This window comes from Typopeltis vanoorti, chromosome 17 (assembly GCF_054136105.1).
Source record: "Typopeltis vanoorti isolate ZY-2024b chromosome 17, IOZ_Tvanoo_1.0, whole genome shotgun sequence".
In the NCBI taxonomy this organism is placed as follows: Eukaryota; Metazoa; Arthropoda; class Arachnida; order Uropygi; family Thelyphonidae; genus Typopeltis; species Typopeltis vanoorti.
Genome location: NC_143565.1, coordinates 82470258 through 82479022, shown reverse-complemented (window position 1 = coordinate 82479022; position 8765 = coordinate 82470258). Strand labels below are relative to the sequence as shown.

Sequence of the window (8765 nt, the reverse complement as noted above, 5' to 3'; positions counted from 1 at the left end):
AGCCGAACTTGTTATTAAAATCCATTTTACGCTGTTAGATGGGAATAAAATTGTTCTAAAATCTCGAAAACTATCGGAATTGAGCATTAGGGTGATTCTTCACTGACGTTACATTTTCAGGACATGGATTGGTTTATCTGGAAAACCGAAACTTCATGAATTCGGGTCAAAGAAACACTTGACTTACACGCACTGCTAATATTCTCTAAATCTTCTGCATCTCTTGCAGGATTTGTGTACACATATAACAGGAAATGTTTTGATTGTCTTTATATCGGAAACGATGCATCTTATCTCCTATTTTTTGAAAACTTAAAACATTTTTTTTAAATGCTGAATAAGAAGAAAGTCGATTATTGATTTTTGATACGGAGCTGATTATCTCTAATTAATGCAGTTCGAAAGAGGGTGAAGAAAGTTAGGTGCGAATTTAAAGTTAAAACTTCGTGTTGTAGTAACTGATTGAGTAGAATCAAACGCAATACAGTACTATACTTCCATATTTTCATTGTGAAATACATCTTGTCAGTATATGTGACGTCATCAAGAGCTGATTACGCTATTGGTTATACCAAAAAAAAAAGCATTTAGAAAACTATGAAACATTAATTACTGTGGTTTCATAAATTTCACTCCTTTTTAGTTTCAGGATTCGTGCATTCACAACTTTGAATTTTATTTTTATAAACCGATTTTTATGAAATTTCTAACTTCACGAAGCAGCTGGATCATGGAGGGGTCAAAAATAGTTTTACACGTACTGCTAATGCACCAATATTAACATTAACATTTCTGGCTAGATGGGTGAAGCAAAATTGCTTTTCATATTCCCCTTTGTCTTGTAATGGAAGAACTTTGAATGGAGTGTTTGTGAGCTTTATGCTCGCCCATTGAGGGCAGTGAAGTTGTGTTCGGCTGAACTTAAGATAGACTGTGGTCTTTTATATTTGTGTCTTTCTGCTTCATTATAATCCGAGGATTCCTTGATTAACGGGTTTGGATGGCTACTTCTCTTGGTAAAGAACTTCTCAGCTAGATTTATGAGAAGGGAGGAGATATAAGGGATATTCTCAGGTCGCTTGGTGTCGCACTGATTAGATCGTCGGCTTGTCGAGAGCTCCTGAAAAGATTAGTATTAGTTTGTGTTAACATTAGATATTTTACTAGAATTTTAAGTAGTATTGTTTGCTTTTTGATTCTTGGTGTGTCTGTGCAATTTTTGCGTGTTTTCTGTTATTTTAACTATTATTTTTAAGAAAAGATAGCGTACACATGGCACCGATAAAGAAAAAAATGGCGGCCAGGTCGCCATGTTTGTTTAAGAGTTTTGATGTAAACGAATTTATGCAATGTGCTGTCTGTGAGATATATGCCTTGCGAAGAGCGGTGGGAGTTTGGTTAGAAAGTGATAGTGGAGTTAATGTGTAGAAAGTGTAAAGAGAATGAGGACTTCAAGCGCGTTTCGTGTATCGAGACTGATATCGTTAACGGTAGTCAGAATGTAGAAAATGGCGGTGTACTAGAGAATTGCGTGGGTGATTTGATCGATAATGAAACTGGTGAGATAAATGCGAGTAGCGAAATTGCCCGTTTGAATGGCGCGATACACAGAGCCAAAAGACAACTGGAGAGTATGGAAAAATGTGTTTTGAACTTACCGACAAATAACCGGCGGAAGTCTGTGACCTCAAATAATAGAATGTTCGTAAACGTCAATAAAATGAACGAGCGAGTGCTGTATGGGGATTCGCTATTAAGAGGCGTAATAATTGAGAGTTTAACGAAGTCGTACCAGCCGGGTGCGAACATAAAGGACGTCAGCGAATCTATTCGACTGCAAAAACAGAGGGTGAAAGAGATGATAATCGTGGCAGGAACGAATGATTTGAAAGAGGACAAAATGGAAATGATAGAGGATGTGAGGGAGTTGTTTGAGGTAGCAAAAGAGAAGAGTGAGAGAGTTAGGATGGTGAGTATCTTACCGCGGTATGACAGCGAAGTGTTTAGAAGGAGAGCCAAAATTGCCAATGACTTTATGCGTGGGTTATGCATGGAGAGTGGTGTGGAATTTGTGGATGTGTGGAATGAGTTCGATGGGCGAAAGGACTTATATAAGATGGATGGGTTACATTTGAATGGAGTTGGTGTACGGAGACTTGAAAGAGTGTTGATGAATGATGTGGAAGTGGATGTACAGACTCAGGGAAACTAGATTTATTAAGAGGGGGGAGTAGATATGCAGACTTTAGGGGGGGGGGAAGTTAAGTGTATGAATGCGTATATTATGCCCGGGCGAGTACGACGGACAACAAATCAGAATGGGATAGTTAGTATAAGGCATCAAAGTAGAGATGGGACAAATGGGCTTCTGCGATTCATGTACACTAATGCCTTCTTGTTCCTAATACTCCTGGCATTAGTGTACATGAAGAGTTTTTGGCCATGGTTGGCACTTCCAGGCCACAGGTTGTCGGTATTAGTGAAACATGGCTGACAGAAGATGATAAAGCTAGTGGGATTGAATGCGATGGGTATAGCGTGTTCAGGAGTGACAGGGTGAATAAAAAGGTGGAGAAGTGTTATTGATGATAGCTGATGAGCTTCAGCCAAGGAGTATAGAAGTTGAACTGCAGGATGGGGAAAAAAGCACATTTGAGGCTGTTTGGTGTGAGATAGAATCTAGCAGAACAAAATATACAATTGGGTGCTGCTATAGACCGGGTGATGGAGTGGATGGTGGGGATAGTATGCATAAGCAAATAGAAGAAATGAGTGGAAGGAGGGTAATTATTATGGGTGATTTCAATTATGGTAACATTGACTGGAAAGAGGAGAGGGCAAATGGGAGGAAGGAATTGGATTTTATGCAGTTATTAAGGGACAACTATCTACGGCAACATGTATTGGAAAATACCAGGGGGCAGAGAGTGCTGGACCTAGTAATTGCAACTGAGAATGTAGCTGTAACGAACATCACCATGTTGCCACCAATTGGTGAGAGTGACCATAAGGTCATGACTTGGGAGGTGGCTAAAGGAGTCGAATTTACAATTAAGACAGGGTACATGTGGAATTACCGGGCTGGTAAGTATGACAAGCTTAGGTGTGTGCTTGGCTCAATGCCATGGCATGTTAAACTGCAAGGGCTGGATGTTGATAGTGCATGGGAGGTGGTTAAGAACTGTTTGCAGGAGGCAATGGTTGACTGTATACCAAGAGTCCGAATAATAAATCAGGTAGGGGTTAAATGGATGAATAACACTATTAAGCTTGAGCTGCAAAAAAAGAAACAATTGTGGAGGGAATTTAAGGAGAAGGGTGACCATCAGGCGAAGGAACAGTATAAAGCTCAGGCCAGGATGGTAACAAGGGTGGTAAGAAAAGCAAAAGCAGATTACGAAAGGAAATTGGCCACGCAGGCTAAAGAAAATCCCAGACAGTTTTTTCAATATGTTGCAAGTAAAAGGAAAAATGTCATGGTAGAATGATCTTAAAAAGTGCTGAGGGTAGGGAGGTAACCGAATCAGTCGATGTTGTGGAATTACTAAGCGAGCACTTTGCAAGAGTATATCATCCAGGTGGTGACTTTGCGGAAATAGAAGAACCAACAGCTTATACTGGAATTGTGATGAATGAAGTAGAGGTAACTAGTCTATTACAGAACCTCAATGTCAATACATCTGTGGGATTGGATGGTATACCAGCTCGTGTTGTACGTGAAGCGGCCAAAGAATTGTCAGTGCCCTTGACCATTTTGTTTAATTCGAGCCTCAGGACTGGGTAAGTCCCAAGGGGGTGGAAAGAGGGGAAAATAGTTCCACTGCACAAAGGTGGTTCCAAGGCTGCTGTTGAAAATTACCGGCCAATCAGCATAACAGGAATCATTATCAAGGTCTTAGAGAAAATAGTCAAGAGGAAAATACAAGATTGGATAGAAGAAAATGGGATACTGTATCGGGGACAGCATGGTTTTGTGAAGGGTAGGTCATGCCTCAGTAACTTGCTCACGTATTATAACACAGTGACGGCTGAACTGGATAAGGGTAATGGGTTTACAGTGATTCTACTGGACCTTGCTAAGGCCTTTGACAGGATACCACATGGAATTCTAATCAGTAAATTGCAGCATATGGGAATGGACATAGGGTTGGTGAGATGGATAGGAGGGTGGTTGAGGGAGAGATATCAGAGAGTGGTTTACTCAGGAGTAGAGTCCACAAGACGGCCTGTGACTAGTGGTGTACCACAAGGATCTGTTCTTGGACCACTGCTGTTTAATTTGTTCATAAATGATATAGGAAAGGATCTGAGAGGAACAGTTCATTTGTTTGCGGATGATGCGAAGTTGGGTAGGGCAATAGTGAATGCAGATGACGTCAAAATTTTGCAGGATGATTTGGATAGATTGGAGGTCTGGGCTAGGGAGAATGGATGTCAATTTAATGTGGCAAAATGTAAGGTTATGCATTTTGGGGTGAAAAGATTGGAGGCAGTTTACTGCATTGGTGGAAACGTGCTCCAGGAAATTGATGAGGCACGAGATTTAGGAGTGTTGGTGGATAAGGAATTGAAATTTAGGGGACACATTGCAAAAGTGGCCAAATCAACTCATCAAATCACTTGGTTGCTGAAGAATACGTTGACAAGCAGAGACAAGCAGGTTATTGTTCCTCTGTATCGAGCCTTGATAAGACCTCATCTCGACTACTGTGCTCAGATTTGCTCACCTAGGTTTCTTCTTGATGGGGAGGAGGTGGAGAGGATCCAGAGGCGAGTGACCAAGATGATAGCAGGTCTGTGGAATGAACCGTATGAGAACAGGTTGAGGATTTGTGGGCTGCAAAAATTGGTTGATAGGCGGAGGAGGGAAGATATGATTGAGACATTCAAATTACTGAAGGGTTTCTATAAAATTAATTCAGAAGATATTTTTGAGAACAGGGCTGGTTGTGGGAGGACTAGGGGACATCCATGGAAACTGGGCAAAAGTGTGGTTACTAAAGGTGTTAGAGCTGGGTTCTTTACTTTTAGAGTAGTGAATGAGTGGAATGCGCTCCCTGAGTCTGTGGTGGATGCTGTGACAGTGAATGAGTTTAAGGCGAGGTATGATAGATACTGTATGAATTTCGAATAGTTGTGATGAAAATGATTTGGGGCCTCCCTCGATGAGTCTAATGACTCCCTGGAGTTGCCCGTAATAATAATAATAATAATAATAATAATAATAATAATAATAATAATAATAATAATATTAACTTTTCTATGGATCTGGGTGTTTCTTATGAACCAGGGGGGGGGGCATCCAGAATCATCCTCAGGCACTTATTCTGTAATCTCTGAAGTTGTAGAATGTTTGAATTTGCGGTGTGGCTCCATGCTTAGGATGTGTAAGTGATTACCGGTCGAATTACCATCTTGTAAATTGTTAATTCTGTTTGCGTGTCCAGTTTACTTTGTCTGTTGATCATACGGTAGAGCTGTGCTAAGACGTTGAATGTCTTTGAGGTAATGTAACTAATGTTTGCTGAATAAGAGTTTACTATCAAGAATCACTCCAAGATATTTAACTTCAGTCTGCCATGGGATCTTTACTCCCAATAAATAAATATCCTCCATGGTATGGGTTTTCTTTCTAGTAAACAATATAGCTGAACTTTTCTGAGGGTTAACTTGTATCCTCCAGTCTGCCATCCACTTTTCTAAAGTGTGTATGCTAATTTGTAGTCTTTTAGTTGCCCGTTTTGGGCTCAGTGATCTTGCCATCAGTGCAGTATCATCTGCATATAATGCAGATAATACTGCATCTTGGGTTCAGAGGGATGTCTTGGGTTCAGAGGGATGTCTGCTACATAGATTGAAAACATGACAGGTGCCAGAAGAGATCCCTGAGGTACGCCTGCCGAGATCCTGCGTCTGGTCGAAACCGTTTCGCCGACCCTGACCTGCATATATCTGTCTTTCAGGTAAGAATGTATTATTTTTATTAACCTGACTGGAAAGTTAAATTTTTTTAGTTTGTAGAGAAGACCTTGATGCCATACTTTGTCAAACGCCTCCTCTGCGTCGATGAAGATGGCAGTTGTATTGAATTTCCAGTTGACACGTTTAGAAATGATTTCTACCAGCCGGTGCACTTGTTGGGCAGTACTGTGGGCCTTACTGAAGCCGAACTGTTCATTAGGCAAAATTCCTAACTTATCTGTTTCTGCTTGGATTCTTGAGAGGATCACTTTCTCTGTCATCTTTCCGAGGCTGGACAATAGGCTTATGGATCTGTAGTTTTCAGGAAGTTGAGGATTTTTTCCTGGCTTCTTCAATGGCACGATGGTGGCTGTTTTCCATGTAGTAGGGAAATGCTGGAATCTAAAGATGGCATTTGTAATGTTGACGAGATGGACTATGGCCTTTCTTGGAAGTAGTTTTACTATTCTGTTAGTTATGCCATCCGGTCCTGGAGCTTTTTTATTGTTTAGATGGGAGATGATATTTATCATTTCTGTCGAATTTGTAGGAGTGATATGTTCGGAGTTAACAGTGTTCTGTCTTAACGTTGTCCTAACATGACAATGAATCTTGTAAGGTTGATATTTAGATTTGTATAAGATGGATTGCACTGAGATTCTAGATTATCTACTAGTGCTTCGGCTTTCTCTTCATCTTTGTGAACTGTCCCTTTCTTGGTTTGTATAGGGGGTATGAGTTGTTTTTTGGTGCGGATTGCTCTTAAGAATTTCCATACAGAATGATCTTCAGTATTGATGTTAGCCAATTTGGTTTCCCATTGATGGTTTCTGTGTTTTTGAAGAGCTTCTCGGACCTGCCTGTTTAAATTGTTCAATGCTGTTTTATCTTGTGGGGCACTGGTATTGCTAATGCACCGTAGTTTCTGTAACTTTTTATGTGGGACTGATAAAGTAATTTCTTTTTACTTTTCTTTTCTTTTCATTTCTTTTCTTTTTTTTTTTTTTTTGCAATAGAAAAGAAGCACCCAACCTACATTTGGAATGCTTAAAATTAAAAAAGTTATTAAATAGAAAGGAAGTGGATTGCTAATTTTTTTTTTTTAATTTGAAAATATGGAAATCTATATTAATACCTGTTACTATTGATGATAGAAAGGGTAAATATATTTTGGGGCTCTCCACAAGAGCACTGAAAATTTTGTTACAGTTTTCACCTTCATATTTATAAAAACTAAAAAGCGTGCAAGTCTTACTAATATACGTAGGCTGTTCAATAAGTAATAAGACTATATTTATACAGAAAACAGATTACCTTTAATCGTCATCATTTACATGGTCTTTTCCCGAAGTTACTACCGTGAAACGCGATGCATTTATCCCAACGTTGCGTCCACTTCTTAAACACATTGGAGAGTCCGTTTTTTGAGAGTTCTTTCAAAACTGCCTCCGCAGCTTTTACATATGCTTTGTTGCTTTCGAAATGGCGGCCCCTTTCTTAGTGGTTTCACCCTGTTAGATATCCAGGTAGATATCTAACAGGGTGCACCTCGAGAAAGTGAGGATTGGACATTAGGTCAGAAGCCCTGGTCGGTTCTCCGCATTCCTTTAAAGGCTATGTGGAGGTCTCCTCTCAGTTATACAGCTTTGACCCTTAAGCACCCCTTCCATTTTCTTAGACATTATAAACACACATACACACCAAGAAGCGTACGCACTGCGAGAATGTCTGAAAATGGCACCAACGCCTTGCTAAGGAATCAACAAACTCAGCACGCATGTGCACCATTGCGATCGTAAAGCGGCAGTGAAAATATTTAAAAACCGAACTTACTTTCTGTAAGTACTTCCCTCGTACTTCCACATTTCAGTAGCGCCAATAGGATCTACCAACACGTCATCACTAACTCAATAGGCCAGTCGTAGAATAAAAAAAAAAAAAAAAAAGAAAACGGAAAAAAATGTCAGGAGTGGGATTTGAACCCACGCCCACATCCGTGGACTAGATTTCACAGTTGTATTACACGAAAGGAAATTATCCTTGAGTCTGGCGCCTTAGACCACTCGGCCATCCTGACAAGCTGCTTGTTTATTTATAAAATATTGTCCTATGGATGTCAAAAAATAATAATAAATAAATTTTTAAAATGTTAATTTTCGCTCATCACTTTTTGTGTGGGATCAAATTATTAGATGGACCATTTTTAAGTTTCGGGCCAAGGATGCATGATCCAGCAAGGATAATCTTATTAAGGGACAATTCATGAAGAATTGTTATGCGACGCAGAATAAGAATTACTCGATTGCATTTTTCGATATAAACAGTTAAGCAAAGCTTTGATTTTATGAAGCAACCTGAGATCAGAACGTGATTTTTATTACTGACAGCTCTAAAAAAAAAAAAAATCACGTTCTGATCCAAGTATGCACCATATAAACAAAGCTTTGCTTATCTCATTATATCGTCGATGATAAAAGGAGCTACTTGAAGCATTGATTCAGAGACAATATAAATTCTATTGCAAGTACTTAAAAATAATCGAAATTTGACTCATCAACAACAAAAGAAAAAAAAAAAGAAATTGTTAAAAAATGTAAAACATTAATTCAAATTGCTTTCAAACTTTACCCTTATTTTGCATTTTCACAATTTATTTACTTTTACATTCACATTCATTTACGAATAACTTTTGATCCTGTTTTCATAAACCCTCAGCGATAAACAAAAAACAAAAAAACTAGGATAGAGAATAAGCATGGCTTTAATCAAAGATTGTAAACTTTCAAAGCTTTTTTCTTTCTAAA

The 8765-nt window shown here is 39.1% G+C and overlaps 1 non-coding gene across 1 annotated transcript; it reads right to left on the bottom strand.

Annotated features, from left to right (window-relative positions):
* Positions 1-7922: 7922 nt before the first annotated feature.
* On the bottom strand, positions 7923-8038 carry TRNAL-CAA (transfer RNA leucine (anticodon CAA)). The gene is made up of 2 exons: positions 8001-8038; positions 7923-7968 (listed from the first exon to the last, which is right to left on the bottom strand). It is a non-coding gene; the product is annotated as a tRNA-Leu (tRNA).
* Between the last annotated feature and the right edge of the window lie 727 nt (positions 8039-8765).